The following is an 18,689-nucleotide window of genomic DNA, read 5'->3' as shown; positions in this document are numbered from 1 at the left end:
ACTGACTTTATTTACTTTCTTGAAGATGGGGGGCTTATGCAGGGTTCCAGGAGCACTGGAAGCTCACAGATAGCGAAAGACAGACTTGCATTTCTGTAGCGCCTTTCACGACCACCAGACGTCCCAAAGCGCTTTACAGCCAATGAAGTACTTTTTGGAGTGCAGTCACTGTTGTAATGTAGGAAACGCGGCAGCCAAATTGCGCACAGCAAGATCCCGCGCACAGCAATGTGATAATGACCAGATAATCTGTTTTTAGTGATGGTGATTGAGGAATAAATATTGGCCCCAGGACACCGGGGATAACTCCCCTGCTCTTCTTCTAATAGTGCCATGGGATCTTTTACATCCGCCTGAGAGAGCAGACGGAGTCTCGGTTTAACATTTCATCTGAAAGACGGCACCTCCGACGGTGCAGCACCCCCTCAGTACTGTACTGGGAGTGTCAGCCTAGATTTTTGTGCTCAAGTCCCTGGAGTGGGACTCTGAACCTTCTGACTCAGAGGCAAAAGTGCACCCACTGAGCCATGGTTGACACAGGACCAATAAACTGCTGATACCTTCTCACTCTTATGTTGACTGGAGATAGCCAGGATATCTGTATGGCAACTTTTTAGCCTGTTGCTTTCAGATAGGCACAGGTGAGAACATACCTTGACAAAGGGTTTCGACCTGAAACGTTGACTCTATTTCTCTCTCCACGGATGTTGCCTGGCCTGCTGAGTTTTTGCAGCATTTTCTGTTGTTATTGAGAACATACCTTCTCAAGGAGAGGACAGTGTACACGATTGTTTGCTGCTCTGTTTCGAAGAGGCGTGCTTTCCATTGAAAGCACTTTGGCTCCTGAATGACATTGCCGTTTAATATGTAAACACACCCTGAACCTTTTACACTGTGCCCAGGTGTGAGTGGTTTAATCATTAACTGTAGCTATAGCTCAGATAAACACTTGAGCATGTGAAGAGCCATGATGAACTTTGAATTTCAGCAACCTCAAAAATATTTTTGCCCCCTTCTGTATTGTTTCTCCATTTTCATCGGGTACTGGCGGTAAGACAGGAACTGGATGCCTATCGTGCCCTCTCGGCTGCAGGAAGTGCGTAGCCTGGGAGGGTTTTGTACGGGAAGAAGAGCGGGAAGAAAAGAGGGAGAAATTTCACAGTGGATAAATGCACCGTGCGGTGTGGAACTGAGTCATGCAGAATGGGCGAGCTCCAGCTTTGATCTTGGTATGTGCTGATCTCAGATGGTGGTGAAGGGAGTGGTAATATTGGGGCTAATTGTAACTGTGGGCGATGGTGTGAAATGGGCAATAATGGCCCTGAAATTAGGATCGGGAGTTTGCCGCGCGTGCAAGCCCCCGATGTTCACTTACCCAGCGCGCTGACATTTTAATTCTGGCCCGCATTGCATTTCCGCTGACTGGCCCGCTTGAGGTCCTGCCGCGCTGTGCGTGCGTGACCCAGCGGCGTACTTAGTGCGATGAGCCGGCTGGGATCACGTGAGCACAGGGCAACCAATGGGAGGTTGCAAAAGTTCATTCATGAGTTTGATAGTGAGAGCTGTCAATCTCATGAAAACTCCTGGCCCCAAAACACTACTTAAACCTGAAAGAAAATTTAAAAAAACATTGCACTACTTAAATGAACCATAAAGAACTCTGAAAAACTATTTTAAACAATAATTTTAAAATTTGAACAAAAATTTATATAAAAAATCGGGGCTAAAACTAAACTTACCTTACTGTAAATTCTTTAAAAATAACAAACCTGTGGGAAAAAAATTTCTCAATTGTATTAATAGACCACTTACCTGAAAAACGAAGTACTTATATGTGGTTTTTCAATGCGTAAAGACCGGAGGCCTTTACACACGCGCAACTCTGAAAAAAAAAAGGAATTTCACTGCGCACGCGCTGCCTGTGCAGTCGCACGCTCTGCCTCTTAACCCCTTGGGTCAGAGGACAGGAAATGCCGGTTTTCAGCGCATGCGCTGTGCATGCTGAAAACCAGCAATTCCTCTGGGCACACGCGTGAGTACCCCGTCCGTACTCACGCGTTGGGCCCGGAATTACTGGGCCATTGAATTGGCCACCCGTTATATGCCATGCCCTATTTTCGCTTCTATGGACTTCAGGGGTATGGTAACATGGTGGTTATGTTACTGGACTAGCTAATCTTGAAGCCTCGACTACTGATCCAGCAATATGAGTTCAAATCCCACCACGGCAGCTGGGGAATTTAAATTCAGTTAATTAAATAAATCTGGAATAAAAAGCTAGTGTCAGTAATGGTGACCATGAAACTACCGGATTGTCATAAAAACCCATCTGGTTCACAAATGTCCTTCAGGGAAGGAAATCTGCCGTCCTTACCTGGTCTGGCCTATATGTGACTCCAGACCCACTGCAATGTGGTTGACTCATAACAGCCCTCGGAAATGGCCAAGCAAGTCACTCTGTACCAAACCGCAACAAAGGAGTACCTTCACCACACAGACTGCAGTGGTTCAAGATGACGGCTCACCACCACCTTCTCAATGCAATTAGGGATGGGCAATAACTGCCGGCCTCGCCAATGACGCCCACATCCCATGAACGAATAAAAATAAAGGAAAGGAAATTCAGACAGGGTGTATAATGGGCAGCTAATTTGATAGCACCCATTTTATCCCATCGCACACAGTAAAAAATGACCCTCTTTGTCTTTGATTCACTTGGCTAGCGATGGGAAAAATCAATTCCTTGTGCTGGAGATTTGTTTGCACCGGGTGTGAACCGAGCCTAAACCGATGGGCAAGAGGACCGCACAATATTCGTCCTCTCAAGTGATCAAGAGGCAACCGACATACTGTGGGCACGAGTTGTCCCCCCAAGAGGCAGGTCGCCGAGACCAGCTGAGGGCTTACTCCTGCTCCTCCCGGCTTCACATACAGAGATTTAAAAACGTACCTTTGTGTTTCTTCCATGGCCTCCAGCGATCCCTTTAAGGATCCTGGGTTAGGCTGGTGTAGAAACAAAAATAAACCCGTTGGAGCTTGCGCCGGACCCGTTGTTAAGCTGGGCTGGCGCTGCTTTCCGGCGGCTGCCAGGGACTCCTGAAAGAACAGCGGTCGAATATGGCGATGACATGCCATTGTGGATGCTTCAGTGCCTGCTTCTCCCCCAAACAATGGGTCACAGTGTCAGCCGTGGCTCAGTGGCCAGCACTCTCTCTCGCCTCTGAGTCAGAAGGTTGTGGGTTTACAGTCCCAATCCACGGACTTGAACACAAAATCAAGGCTGACACTCCAGTGCAGTGCTGAGGGAGCGCTGCCCTGTCGGAGGTGCCGTCTTTCAGATGAGACATTAAACTGAGGCCCCATCTGCTCTCTCAGCTGGACATAAAAGACACCATAGTACTATTTTGAAGAAGAGCAGGGGAGTTCTCCCCGGTGTCCTGGGCCAATATTTATCCATCAATCAACATCACTAAAACAGATGATCTGGTCATTATCACATTTCTGTTTGTGGGAGCTTGCTGTGCGCAAATTGGCTGCCGCGTTTCCTACATTACAACAGTGACTACACTTCAAAAAAGTACTTCATTGGCTGTAAAGCACTTTGGGACGTCCTGAGGTCGTGAAAGGCGCTATAGAAATGCAAGTCTTTCTTTATGGGCGCTGAGCAATCCAATGTCTGGGCATGTGCGTGTGCAGACATCAGAGTTCCACTGTGATAGCACCCCAAACATTCACTCTGCTATCACTCACTGTTCATTCACACATGAGGAATGGCCACTTAGATAAGAGGCTGAGACTGATGGGCTGCCAACACCCTTGGAACTTACTGTGGCAAGAGTCAACCTCACCTTCAAAAAAAAAACCCAAACTCTCGCGCTCTTCGTCAGGGTTTGTTTGTGGTGGTAAGGAGTTACTGAGTTCAACAATGTAAGGGAGCTGAACACAATTGAGATGGCAGGTCACTGTTAATGATTAAATCCACAGATGTCCATTCAGTCAGCTCACACAATTGGGCACAATCACTCCCAGATAGTTTCCTTGAGTATGTTATCAAAGCTTACAGCTTAAATAAAAACATAGGCACAAATGATAGAATCACTTCTAACTGTGTCAATCGTTTTAATTTCAAAAGATGTACAGATGGTAAAACTTCATCTTTAACAAGAATCAACTCCTTACAACTTTTATTCGCCCTAATATTATTTCTGCTGTTGCTTATTCTGTCATGGCACCTCTCCTTGTAACTTCTCTCAAATTCACAGAAATAATAAGCACAACAGGAAATCTAAAGGACAGATTTAGAAAGCAGATGACAGACCATGAGATAAGACAATGATAAAGATGGTGAGACTCTTTTAACTTTCAATATGTTGTTGTCACTACGGCATCAACAGAAACCCCAAAAAATTACTCAAGTAAACCCGAATGTACTTTTCAAAAATTACTTTTCCTCAGTTCAATAATCTGAATAACAATGTGAAATTAAATATTTATTCAGTTGTTGAACATAGAAATATTTATTCGGTCTTAGAACCGAGTAAATTTACAGCACAGACGGAGGCTATTTGATCCATTATACCAGCATTGACTCTTTGTTAGAACAATGCATAAGAACATAAGAATTAGGAGCAGGAGTCGGCCATTCGGCCCCTCGAGCCTGCTCTGCCATTCAATAAGATCACGGCTGATCTTCGACCTCAACTCCACTTTCCCGCCCGATCTCCATATCCCTTGATTCCCCTAGAGTCCAAAAATCTACCTGTCTCAGCCTTGAATATACTCAATGACTCAGCATCCACAGCCCTCTGTGGTAGAGAATTCCAAAGATTCACCACCCTCTGAGTGAAGAAATTCCTCCTCATCTCAGTCCTAAATGGCCGACCCCTTATCCTGAGACTGCCCCCTAGTTCTAGACTCTCCAGCCAGGGGGAAACAACCTCTCAGCATCTACCCTGTCAATCCCCCTCAGAATCTTATATGTTTCAATGAGATCACGTCTCATTCTTATAGGCCCAACCTACTTAATCTTTTATGGTGTTCATACAAGCAGACTTTCCATCAGGGGTCCTTAGACCACGATCAGGAGTCGGAACCCTGGCTGATTCTTCCCTTCATTAGCCCAGTGATGCAGAGGCCAATTGCTGCACCGTAACTACTATTCTGGTTCAGTCCAGCTAACTCAACACAGGCTGAAGGTTGAACTTGGACCTTCCTGACCCCTATAGGTCAGCAACTCATTGGATAAAAAGAAAGACTTGCATTTCTATAGCGCCTTTCACGACCTCAGGACGTCCCAAACCACTTTACAGCCAATGAAGTACTTTTTGAAGTGTAGTCACTGTTGTAATGTATGAAACGTGGCAGCCAATTTGTGCACAGCAAGCTCCCACAAATAGCAATGTGACAATGACCAGATAATCTGTTTTTGTGATGTTGATTGAGGGATAAATATTGGCCCCAGGACACCGGGGAGAACTCCCCCGCTCTTCTACAAAACAATGAGAGAGGACCTTTTACGTCCACCTGAGAAAGCCTCGGTTTAACGTCTCATCTGAAAGACGGCACCTCCGACAGTGCAGCACTCCCTCAGTTCTGCACTGGGAGTGTCAGCTTAGATCCTTGTGCTAAAGTCTCTGGAGTGGGATTATAAACCCACAACCTCCTGACTCCAGAGGTGAGAGTGCTGCCCACTGAGCCACAGGCTGATGCTGTAAAAGCCCACTTGAAACTATTGTTACTATGCTTCCAGCATAGAAATTACAGCCCACCTGCAACGCTGCATAGATTTTACAGAGTGGCTCCGGGTACTTTTTGACATAAGAAAACTACTTTGCACTTGGTCTAAGCGTTAAACAAAGCTTTAATCAACTGTTTTACAACATGGAGGTCTAGTTGTGTCCTTCACTAGTTCCTGTTAAGAATGTCCTGCACAAGCTGGGCCCGTGCCCGAGTATTTATACTCTCCCTGGACAGTGCCACCCGCAGACCGCTCAGTATTATTTCATAAGTCTTTCTTTCATGAATGACTGATTCATGTGACTTATATTGATTGATTTTGATCCTAGATCTACAATCACTGTAATGCAATCTATCCCCCAGCTGGTTTTTACAGTAATATTAGAGTACATTAAAAAGTCATAGAATTTCTAAAATGAATGAAAGCGTAAAATACTCAACTACGTATTGGTTTATGTATTAATATAATGATTGTTTCAATCTGTCCATGTTTCTGTTAGTTTTGTGACCTAAATTATACATTGTAACCTGGGCAAGTCCAGCTGTCAATTAAGTGCCGCTGGGTAATATAATATTTAAAGTTAGAAAATGTTTAATAAGTTATGGTCCAATTTACTGAACAGTAGGTTCAATAAATAATTGATTATTGCAATAATCATTACATCCTGAAGTGTGAGCCAAGCTGATTGAACTGAAAGCTGTTAAATACGTACTTAATCCCTGTCCATATGCCCCTGCACTGAACTGCTGAGTATTACTGCGCTTAGCAACAATCAATCTCAATTTAGATTGGTTTTAATTATTATAAATTTAATTCATGTAAGGCAATTGTTATGTTGGTGCAAAATTTACAGTTGTGACTGTGCAGCGAGGTGCCTGAGTATTCACTAATAACAAGCTCATGGGATGCGGCTCACGTACATAAGTTTGCAAACTTGACGCGCCCCCGTACTCACCCTCACCTCTGAGTCAGAAGGTCGTGGGGTCAAGTCCCACTCCAGAGACTTGAACGCAAAAATCTAGGCTGACGCTCCAGTGCAGTACTGAGGGAGTGCCGCACTGTCGGAGGTGCCGTCTTTCGGATGCGATGTTAAACCGAGGCCCCATCTGTTCTCTCAGGTGGACGTAAAAGATCCCACGGCACTATTTTGAAGAATAACAGGGGAGTTATCCCCGGTGTCCTGAGGCCAATATTTATCCCTCAACCAACATCACTAAAAACAAATTATCGTGTCATTATCACATTGCTGTTGGTGGGAGCTCGCTGTGCGCAATTTGGCTGCCGCGTTTCCCACATTACAACACTTCAGAAAGTACTTAATTGGCTGTAAAGCACTTTGGGATGTCTGGTGGTCATGAAAGATTATGTAGAAATGCAAGTCTTTCTTCCTTCCACTGCTGGGCCTATCAGGGGCATTTCTAGCGGAATTGACAGGATAGCCCAGGAACACCCGTATCCATGCCTCCAATGTGCTGGACCTATACAGCGCACAGCTCCACCTTAGCAGCAGAGTAATACATCGTGCATTACATGGTATAACACCCCTCTCCTTATAAAACAGCATTCTCTTCAACTTCTTGTGAGCAGCACTGTGGGGATCTGTTGATAAGAATCTAAGAAGATCAGCAAACAGGGACAAGCAACTTTGCCCACTTCGCTCACTCTGAGGCAGATTTCTGGGCCGGTGACCACTTATCTTCGACCAACTGCCTCCCTAATCAGGAACTTGATACGTTATATTTTTAATTCTGCTTCAGAAACAATGTTAATATTGTAATAATAACGTTAATAATAAGATTAAATGTTTGTACAGTAATCAATTGTTCGCGTTTTAGGAATTGCTCCAAACAGCTTCTCCCATAACTGTCAGCACTTGATAATGAGGTCAAGAACACAGGATATTTCTGTAACCACATTTTGCCGTAATTCCTTAGAGAACACTATTATAAAGCAAGCACTTCATGTTGTATATAAGAACATTCATTTAAGATTTTCCAAGCAGTTAATTTGCTGGCCTTCATTGATATTGGGGAAAGAAAAATAACATATTTACGAATCATATGTTGTGAAACAGACCTGTTTAAAGTGAGCAAAGATTAATATGGTAGAGAACAAACAGAATTAACAGTGCAACCTGTTCAGTCAAATATTTATTCTATGTCACTAACGTTTCAAGCAAATAAAAAATACTGTTAAATATTTTTTGTGTGAGTTGTAATGGATGGATAATGTTTACTTTGTACTTTTCCAGTCCTGATATCCTGAACTTTGACCACTGAAGAGATGGTTAAGGGATTGCGATCATCTCCTTGGCTCCAGCCAGTATTGTCCTGTGACCAGCCAGTGGAGGGTACTTGAGGAGGACCCGAGGAAGAGCCCATGCCAATTATCCCTTCTTGACCTCTATCTGACTGCTCATCTCTGTGCTGTATTGTTTGTGATATATACCAAGTGAAAGTATCAGCACCCTTACCTCTAAGCCAGAAGGTTGTGAATTCTAAGCCCCACTCTCCAAAACAAGCGCTCTACTCGGAGCTCCGACACGGCAAGAGAGCCCCAGGTGGGCAGAGGAAACGCTTCAAGGACACCCTCAAAACCTCCTTGAAAAAGTGTAACATCCCCACCGACACCTGGGAATCCCTGGCCCAAGACCGCACGAAGTGTAGGAGAAGCATCCGGGAAGGCGCCGAACACGGATGTTGCCTGACCTGCTGAGTTTTTCCAGCATTTTCTGTTGTTATTTTGGATTTCCAGCATCTGCAGTATTTTGCTATCGTACTCGGGTCTCTTTGCCGGGAGCAAGCGGAAGCCAAGCGCAAGGAGCGCACGTGAACCCAAGCACCCCACCCACCCGCCCCTTCAACCACCGTCTGCCCCACCTGTGACAGAGACTGTAGGTCCCGCATTGGACTCATCAGTCACCTGCGAACTCATTTTTAATGTGGAAGCAAGTCATCCTCAGTTCCGAGGGACTGCCTAAGAAGACTCTGGAGACTTGAGCACAAAAATCTCGGCTGACACTCCAGTGCAGTGCTGAGGGAGCACTGCACTGTCGGAGGTGCCGTTTTTCGAATGAGATGTTAAACCGAGGCCCCGTCGGCTCTCTCGGGTGGATGTAAAAGATCCCATAGCACTATTTCGAATAAGAGCAGGGGAGTTCTCCCCGGTGTCCTGGGGCCAATATTTTTCCCTCAATCACCATCACTAAAACAGATGATCTGGTCATTATCACAGTGCTGTTTGTGGGAGCTTGCTGTGTGCAAATTGACTGCTGTGTTTCCTACATTACAACAGTGACTACGCTTCAAAAAGTACTTCATTGGCTGTAAAGCGCTTTGGGACGTCCGGTGGTGGTGAAAGACGCTATAGAAATGCAAGTTTTCTGCAAATGCAAATTTCTTTTTTTTTGAAGCTAAAATTGATTCCTTTGGCTTAAAGTCAGCATCTCCCCCATGGTTCAGTTCATTAAAGCAATGTCCAGCTGAGCCATCCAGAGAGCAGATGGCCTCAGGTTTGACTCTTGGTTTCCGCCACCACCCACATAAAGTGTTCTTCATTAGATCGCTCTTCAGCGGCTTAATACCAGAGTGTCCTTGTGTGGGCAGTGGGCAAGGCCGGCGTCGGGTGTGACAGTTGAACTTGATCCTGTCCACGCCTGCTTGCTTTCCAGCAGGGTCACTGGCCACAGTTCAGGAGTATGAATCCTGCTGATCTTTTCCTCTTCCTGAAGAACATGAGGCCAAGCATAGTGTCTATCCGGGCTGAGGCCAGCTGAATCAGCACATGTCCAGGGCCAAATTCGAGACCATCCAATCAGGATTAAAAAAGACACTTTAACATGGATGTAACGATACTAATTTGATATCTGCACTGCTCCAAGTCTGGCCTCTTGAGCTTCCCTGATTATAATCGCTCCACCATTGGCGGCCGTGCCTTCAGCTGCCTGGGCCCTAAGCTCTGGGATTCCCCCACTGAACCTCTCCGCCTCTCTATCTCTCTCACCTTCTTTAAGATGCTCCTTAAAACCTACCTCTTTTGGTCACCTGTCCTAATACTTCTTTATGTTTAAGGAAGGATATACTTGCATTGAAGGCAGTGCAGAGAAGGTTCACTAGGTTGATTCCTGGGATGAAGGGGTTGACGTATGAGGAAAGGTTGAGCAGGTTGGGCCTATACTCATTGGAGTTTAGAAGAATGAGAAGTGATCTTATTGAAACATATAAGATTCTGAGGGGGTTTGACAGGGTGGATGCTGAGAGGATGTTTCCCCTCGTGGGGGTATCTAGAACGTGGGGGCATAGTTTCAGAATAAGGGGTCGCCCATTTAAGACGGAGATGAGGAGGAATTTCTTCTCTCAGAGGGTCGTGAATCTTTGGAATTCTCTACCCCAGAGAGCTGTGGAGGCGGAGTCATTGAATATATTCAAGGCGGAGGTAGACAGATATTTGAACTACAGGGGAGTCAAGGGTTATGGGGAGAGAGCGGGAAAGTGGAGTTGAGGCCAAGATTGGATCAGCCACGATCTCATTGAATGGCAGAGCAGGCTCGAGGGGCCGAATGGCCGACTCCTGCTCCTATTTCTTATGTTCTTATGCGGCTCGGTGTCAAAGGTTGTTTGATAATCACTCCTGTGAAGCACCTTGGGACATTTTACTATGTTAAAGACACTATATAAATACAAGTTGTTGTTGAGGACTTGAGTCAAAGAAATATCCATCAATATATTACGTTCCATAAAATGCCTTTGAAAAGTAAATATTATTCTGATTATAATGTTTTATCAGTCAATGTAGCTGACCTGAATTCAATAGTTATAAACAATATCAGTGCCAATTCTTAATGTTAAGATTATCGCCATGAGCCAATCAAATAGCTGGCAAAGATCAAGTGGTTCATTGCTGTGGAAACTGTTCGACTAATCCTGTTTATGAGCTGGGAGTGTTGAAATAGAATACGCTGTCGTTCTAAATTGTACTGAGAGATGAGCCCAGGCTGCACAGAAGCCAGGTGCCAAAGGAAGCAAGGATATCATACTGAGGTTATTAATTGGTTAGTGTTTTCATGAGTGCAAAAGATGCTGACTCACACGCTCCCATTGGGGCTCTTCCAAGGGCTACAGGGATACAGAACAGATGGTCCCAGGTTTGATCCAGGGTGGATGCAGGGAGGCTGTTTTCCCCTGGCTGGAGAGTCTGGAACCAGGGGGTCACGGTCTCAGGATAAGGGGTCGGCCATTTAAGACCGAGATGAGGAGGAATTGCTTCACTCAGAGGGTGGTGAATCTTTGGAATTCTCTGCCCCAGAGGGCTGTGGAGGCTCAGTCGTTGAGTATATTCAAGGCTGAGATCGATAGATTTTTTCCATACTAAAGGAATCAAGGGACATGGAGATCGGGTGGGAAGCTGGAGTTGAGGTCGAAGATCAGATCTTATTGAATGGTGGAGCAGGCTCGAGGGGCCGTGTGGCCAACTCCTGCTTCGAATTCTTATGTTCTTATCCCCGGCCTGTGATGGATCAGCTGATCTCTGCCCGAGGAGTGTTGGGAACACCACAGTTGCCCTCAGAGCCTGTTGGGTTGTGGAAGGGAAAAAAAAAATCAGGAGGATTCCTGTTCCTGACCCTGTTGCTTTCTCCTATGCATAAATACACCATTACATAGAAACATAGAAGATAGGAGCAGGAGTAGGCCATTCGGCCCTTCGAGCCTGCTCCGCCATTCAACGAGATCATGGCTGATCATCCAAACCCTAGCACCCGGTCCCTACACCGACAGCCATCCCACCCAAGCCCTATCCCCGTAACCCCACGTATTTAATCCCCCCTAACACTAAGGGCCAATTTTTATCATGGCCAATCAACCTAACCCGCACATCTTTGGACTGTGGGAGGAAACCGGAGCACCCAGAGGAAACCCACGCAAACACGGGGAGAATGTGCAAACTCCACACAGACAGTCACCCGAGGCCAGATTTGAACCCGGGTCCCTGGCGCTGTGAGGCAACAGTGCTAACCACTATGCCACCGTGCTGTAATTCGTCTTATATTTGAAATAAAAAGTTAGTCGTGAAGCTTGCACCTTGATAATGGAAATTATTTTATGTTGGATTCTCCGTTTCTTTGGTGAAGCTGCATCTACAGTCGAGTAGCTTTATTTTGCTTTTCTTTCTCAGTTTTCCGCTGCCCCCTCTCGTGCCAATGCTGCCTCTTGCCGGGATCTGAGTCCATAGGTGTTGGCCGCCATCATCTGGTTCCTTGTCCAAGTGGCCACTCCACGGGTGTGAGCCCGGGCAGTCATGGCCGGGAGGCTCCAGACTGAGACTGATTCTGTCCTTGCTCGATGTCCACACAGGCTACCTTTCTGGCACGGGTTACTGGCTTACGATCGGGAGCAGCAACTTTTTGCTGGTTTCCTTCACCCTAATCTACGGGTCCTGATGCCAACAGCCGCTCCTCTTTGGCCCTTGGGCACCAAAGCATTGCCCTGGGCGGATGCAAAGAGGAAATTTGGACAGGGAACATCGCTCGCTTGTTTCGCAACCCGACTAATTTTCCACCCATTAACTTAAGGCTGCACACCACAAGTCCCGGCCAGAATGGAGATGATTGGGTAATCCCCCCGTCAATCACACCTGGAGACCGCACTGCTGTCAGTGACTGGGATTGATTTTACCCACAGAGTTTGTACTATGTAACTATCCTCCACTCACTACATTTACTGGAGAAATAACCAATTCGTATCTGTTTGCTGTAAAAGAGACTGTTTGCCAACCTATTGGCTGAAAAAATACTTGTATTCATATTGCACCTTTCACAACCACCAGACACCCCCAAGCACTTTACAGCCAATGAAGTACTTTTTGACGTGTAGTCACTGTTGTAATGTAGGAAACGCAGCAGTCAATTCGCACACAACAAGCTCCCACAAACAGCAATGTGATAATGACCAGATGACACCCTGCATTTCTTCAAAATAATGCCACAGGATCTTTTACATCCACCTGAGTGAGCAGACGGGGCCTCGGTTTAACATTTCATCCGAAAGACGGCACCTCCAACAGTGCAGCACTCCACTGGAGTGTTAACCTAGATTGTTGTACTGAAGTGCGACTTGAACCCACAACCTTCTCGACTCAGAGGTGAGGGTGCGGCCCACTGAGCCACACCTGACACGTACACAGAGGTGTCAATCCTCACGCTGTTAATCTAAATGAATTTCATTATCAGTGGGTGCCCTCTGTGCCCCCCACTCTTACTTTAGATATCTTTCATTGTACAGCGATAGAAAAACTTTTCCTTGGAAAACAAAGTGAGGAAATATATTTTTAAAATACGTTTTTCTCTGCTTTGTGTGTCATTTAGAAAATCAAGATTAACCTTCACCCTGAGAGCCCTGCTGAAGTTTTAGTGGGATAGGGAATTTCTACTCACCCTCTGCAATGTATTACAGCTGCATTCCTTTGTGCGCTCAAATCACTGCTCAATGTCGAAATAAAAGGCTGTCATTAATAAAACGGAGAAGTCAATTTTCAACAAAACAATTCCGCCCCCATAGCTCCTATTTAGTAGATATGAGCATAATCTGCAGTCCCTCTGATGGCTGAGTGTGCAAAGGTGTTGCATTGTGCAGTACTAACTCAGAAGATCTCCAGTTCAGTTCTTATTTTGCGCTGAGCACTAAAATCTAGGCTGACACTCCAGTGCAGTGCTGAGGGAGTGCTGCACTGTCAGAGGTGCCGTCTTTGGGATGAGACTTTAATCCGAGGTCCCGTCTGCTCTCTCAGGCGGACGTAAAAGATCCCATGGCCACTTTTTCGAAGAAGAGCAGGGGAGTTCTCCCCGGTGTCCTGGGGCCAATATTTATCACTCAATCAACATCACTGAAACAGATTATCTGGTCATTATCACATTGCTGTTTGTGGGAGCTTGCTGTGTGCAAATTAGCCGCCACGTTTCCTACATTACAACAGTGACTACACTTCAAAACGTACTTCATTGGCTGTGACGCGCTTTGGGATGTTCAGTGGTCGCTATAGAAATGCAAGTCTTTCTTTTTTTTGTGTTTGCCAATCTCATTAAGGAGGTACCTCAATGCTTCTGGGCTCCTGATGCTGTAAGTATGCAGGTAATTCTGTGATCTGGCACTCTCTGCGGGGAGCGGGTTCACGGCCTGTAAATTATTGTCCCATTAAACTGAATGAATAGAAAGTCATGGACCTCTTTCACAACATGAATTCTCAGGGTATGTGTGTCGCTGGCAAGAACGGCACTGATTGCCCACCCCTAGTTGCACTGAGAAGGTGGTGATACAACGGAAACATTTGCTACATCATTTCAGAGGGCAATTAAGAGTCAGCCACGATGGTGTGGGACTGGAGTCACATATAGGCCAGACCGGGTAAGGATGGCAGATTTCCTTCCCTAAAGGATATTAGTGAACCGGGTGTCTTTTCGACGACAATCCGACAGCCTCGTGCTCGCTTTTTTTTTACTGATACCAACTTTTTATTTCCAGATTATTAAACTGAATTCAAAATTCTCAGCCACGGTGGCATTTTGAACTCCTGTTATCTGGATTGCTGGTCGCATAGCATAAACACGACAACACCATACCCGCACCCAAAACCACCTAAAACCTGGGCGCTGTGTGCGGTGCTCCGCGCTGGAAGTGCTGGATCGCGGAATCACCCCTATGATTTCGACCGGAAAGTGCATGAGCGAGGACAAGGTCAGCTTACTGTGATGCCCTCCATGGTCGAATTGCTGGTTGACACCCATGGACTGGGCCAAACAGATGAAGAAATAGCCATTTGGAGAAAGTACTGGTGACTAGCCAGTGTCCAAGGAATTATATTCAGTAAGGATCAGGACGACGGGGTGAGTTGGCCTTGGGATTAAATGAAAAGAAACTTGATTAACTAGTGTCCTTATTGATGCCTGTCTTAATGGACCTCTTTCTTTCTCCATCCTTCTCTGGCTTGTGTCTGTGTTCTATCACCCTTCAGGTGTCAGCCCTGGCTCAGTGGGCAGCACTCTCTAGGTGGGAGTGGCTAGGAGTGAGCCAGGTGTGACTGGTTGCCTAATTGCAGCTGGGTGTTGGAGGAAGTTTTGTAAAAAGTTGGTGGAGGGTTTTGGGGTGTTGTTTTCAGGTTTTAGGGCCTTTTTGGCCCACAAAAAACAGCCAGATGGCTGCTGAGGGGTCCGGAGTGCCGGGCCCCTCAGAGGACAATATTCCCGTGAGGAATTTTATTAGGGAAGAAACTGTGGTGGGAAGGGGGAAAAAAGGCCCAAAGATTTGGGCCGGGACCTCAGGAGGTTTGGTAAAGAAAACACGGTGGTGGTGCAATGTGAAGATAAGAAGATTCGAGCCTGGGATATAATCCAGGCGGTTCATGAGGACTGTGGTGAGGGAAGCTGTTTTGCCTGCCGACCAAAACCAAATGTGGGATTTGAGGTGACGGTCAGTGGTCGTGAGGAGGTGAAAAAACTGCTGCTCAGTCTGAAAGTTGGGGAGAAATTCTTGGAGGTGACTCTGCTATATTCAGAGGAGGTGGTGGTTTCATTTTTGAACTTGCCTGTGTACATCGAGGACGAAGTGCTGAGCAAAAAGTTGGAGTTGTGGGACATTAAAATCTGTTCCGAAATAAAGAGGAGGCACTATCCGGGAACACGGGTAGCAGACGGAACCCGGTATGTAAAGGTACGGTTCCCAGAGGGGGTAAGGTCTTTGCCGTACAGTATGAAGTTCAAGACACTGGAAGGAGTGCAGTACTTTCGTGTGCTGCACGATAACCAAGTAAAGGTGTGTTACTATTGTCTGGGACATGACCATCTCGTGAGAAACTGTCCTGATTTTTATTGTTACAATTGCGGTGAGTCGGGACATATCGCACGGAGCTGCAAGGCGGAGAGCTGTGGGGTGTGTCGTAAAGGCCCCGCCCGCTGTGAGTGTGTGGCAGAAGGGAGCGAAATGAGTGATGAGGAGATGGGAGAAGGAGCAGGAGAGGAGTGTGGAACGGCCGGAGGTGCGGTGCAGTCGGAGGATACAGCCGGTAAAATGAAGGAAAAAGGAGCACAGGAAGAGGCTGAGGATGGCGGAGCGGAGATCGAGATGGAGATGGCGGAAAACATGGCGAGGGCTGTGGAGGGGAACAAAGACAGCAGCGGGCAGCGAGGGTCGAGTGCAGACTCGAGCCTTAGTGCAGTTCGGCTCCCCCTGGGGAGTCTGGTTTCTGCGGGGGGAGAGGAGGCAGGAGCGGGGTGTGTGGTGGAAGTGAGTGCTCCGGGGAGAGGCGGGGAGTCGGATATCTCGGTGAGCGGGAGGGGGCAGGGCGGGGTCAGGGTGCAAGAGGCAGGAGCCTTAAAGGGACAGCAGGTTGGGATCGGCGAGATAGAGCCGTCAGAAGGGAACAATTTAGGTGCACCATTGTCCCATGGAGTGAGGGAACAAGGTGCTAGGGTCAGAGGTGGAGATGTGGTCGAAGGGGGCGGCACAGTGGGAGAAACTGTGATAGCAGGAAGACTCTCTATGGGAGATGAAGTATCTGACGGGGAGCAGGATTATGTATCTGACGGGGAGCAGGCACAGGGGGTTGCAGAAGAGCTTGAGTGTGAGGAATTAGAGGGGGACAGAGACATGGAAGTTGGGGGTGGGGTGGCATCATGTGGAAAGGGAAAGGTTAGTGAGGGGCAGAAGGAGGGAGAAAGGGCAGCTCCTGGGTCCAAACTTAAGGCAAGGAAGAGGCTGAAACAGCAGGGAGGGGTCAAACAGGAGGGGAAAAAGAGCCGGAGGCTGCAGGAAAAAGCAACAGCTGGCCGAAAAGTTGAGAAGGAGCATGAGAGGAGGGAATCAAATCAAAATCAAATCAAATCAACTTTTATTGTCATTGTTAGTGCACAAGTGCAGTACAACGAAATGTAGGCTTGCGGCTCCCGAGAGTGTACATTTAGATTAAGCCAGAGATTAAATGATGGGGAGATTATTGGGCATACTTCCCTTCTTTGGAGCCATGATTACATTGGTCTCGATCAATGTGAACGGACTGAGGGGTGAGAAGAAATTGCAGCAGTTGTTGCAGGGTTTTAAAGGCACGGACTTGTTGTGGCTGCAAGAAACCTTTTGGGATGAGGATATTCTAGAAAGAGCTCAGAAGGTTTGGAAGGGAGAGGTGTTTGCAAGTTGTGCAAACAATAACCGTAGAGGGGTGGCTGTTTTGGTGAGTCCGTCCATAGAAGAGAACGTTGCCTTGGTGGACAAGGACACTGAGGGGAGATTTTTACGGCTAAGGGTAAAATTGGAGGGATTTAATTGTGATCTCTTTAATATCTATGCACCGAACGACCATTGCAAGCGTCGCGAGTTTTTTCGGGGGTTATTCACTGAAGTGGCAGAGGTGGAAAATCCATGTATAGTGGGGGATTTTAATGTATTTTTATCTTGGATGGACATTTCAGCCCAGATGATCTTTAAAGATGATAACTCCAGAGGGATGATTGTAAAAATGATGGCAAATTTAAATTTGAGAGACTTATGGAGGGACCGGAACCCCATAAAAAGGGAGTTCTCCAGAGCAGGTTGGGTGGGTGATGTTTTAAAACGGAGCCGAATAGATTTTGTGTTAATGCGGGAAGGGTTAAGTTCGGAGGTGATGGAGATTTATTATAAAAAAGTATTTTTTAGTGATCACTCGGCTTTGGTTCTTAGAATTAGGAACAGCAGAGTTAAGATCGGTTCAGGGGTGTGGATTTTAAACAATCAATACCTGAAAGAAAGTGCTTATAAAGAAGGGATTATAAATATAATAAAGAATGCTCGGAAGGAACTTTTGTTCTTGAAAGAAAGAAGAGTTTGGTGGGACAATTTCAAATATGAGGTAAAAGTTTTTTTGGTACGTTATGGGAAAAAGAGGGCGGCAGCTAACCGGCATCGAGAAGAGAATATAAACAAAAGGTTTACGGATGTCTGTAAAGCAGTTGACGGAGGGGATAAGGGAGCTGAGACTAAGTTCCGGGTGCTAAAAGAAGAGTGGGAATTATTGCAAGCTGAAAAATGCAAGGGGGCCATTCTCCGTGCAAAGGCTAGAGATGCATTGGCGGGCGAAAGATGCACTAGATATTTTCTGGAGCAAGAGAAGCTGCAACAGAGATTATCGTTAATTGAAGAATTGAAGGTTGGGGAGAAGATCATTCATGAAAGTGAGGAGATTTTGGAGGCGGCTAGCAGCTTTTATCAAGAGCTATATACAAAAGAAGACATTTCCAATTTGGAGATGGAGAAGGTTACTGCTTTTATTGAAAAGGGTTTAAAGGAGGATGAGAGAAGCATGTGTGATAAAGAAGTAGGATTAGCGGAAATAAAAATAGCAATAAGTGGAATGAAGGGGGGGGAAAAGCCCAGGGTCCGATGGACTAAGTGCAGAATTTTATAAGGAATTTTTCGAGATTTTAAGTCCATTGCTCTTAGAAGTTTTTAAGGAAATTAATATTGAGGGAAGCCTGGCCCCATATGAGGTATCATAAGCTTAGCTTATATAAAAATAAAGGGGATAGATGGGATCTGAAGAATTGGAGGCCCATCACACTATTAAATGTGGATTATAAGATCTTGGCGAGGGTTATGGCAAATCATTTGAAGGAGGTGTTACCGGAGATAGTTTGGCCCTCTCAGTCCTATGGAGTCATAGGCCGGGACATCGCAGACTCTGTGGTCTCAATCCGAGATGCGATAGAGCTCATGGAAGAGAGTGGGAGGGAGGCTTATGTATTAAAGATAGATCAAGAAAAAGCCTTTGATAGGGTCTCTCATGAGTTTTTATTGAAGGTTTTGGAAGCATTTGGTTTCAAGGAAAATTTTATTCAGTGGATAAGGATTTTTTATTCAAACATATTTAGCTGTGTTAAATGTAATGGTTTTTTATCGAAGTATTTTCCAATACAGAGATCAGTGAGACAGGG

General features: G+C 46.0%; 1 long non-coding RNA gene across 1 annotated transcript; it reads left to right on the top strand.

Annotated features, from left to right (window-relative positions):
- Positions 1–905: 905 nt before the first annotated feature.
- Positions 906–11,811, top strand: LOC147103438 (uncharacterized). The gene is made up of 2 exons (XR_015072961.1): positions 906–1,229; positions 7,299–11,811. It is a non-coding gene; the product is annotated as an uncharacterized LOC147103438 (long non-coding RNA).
- Positions 11,812–18,689: the final 6,878 nt, after the last annotated feature.

Source organism: Somniosus microcephalus, chromosome 20 (genome assembly GCF_052327205.1).
Source record: "Somniosus microcephalus isolate GS21.2 chromosome 20, FLI_Smic_1.0, whole genome shotgun sequence".
In the NCBI taxonomy this organism is placed as follows: domain Eukaryota; kingdom Metazoa; phylum Chordata; class Chondrichthyes; order Squaliformes; family Somniosidae; genus Somniosus; species Somniosus microcephalus.
Note: the sequence above shows the minus strand (reverse complement) of the source record. Positions and strands in the feature narration are given on the sequence as shown.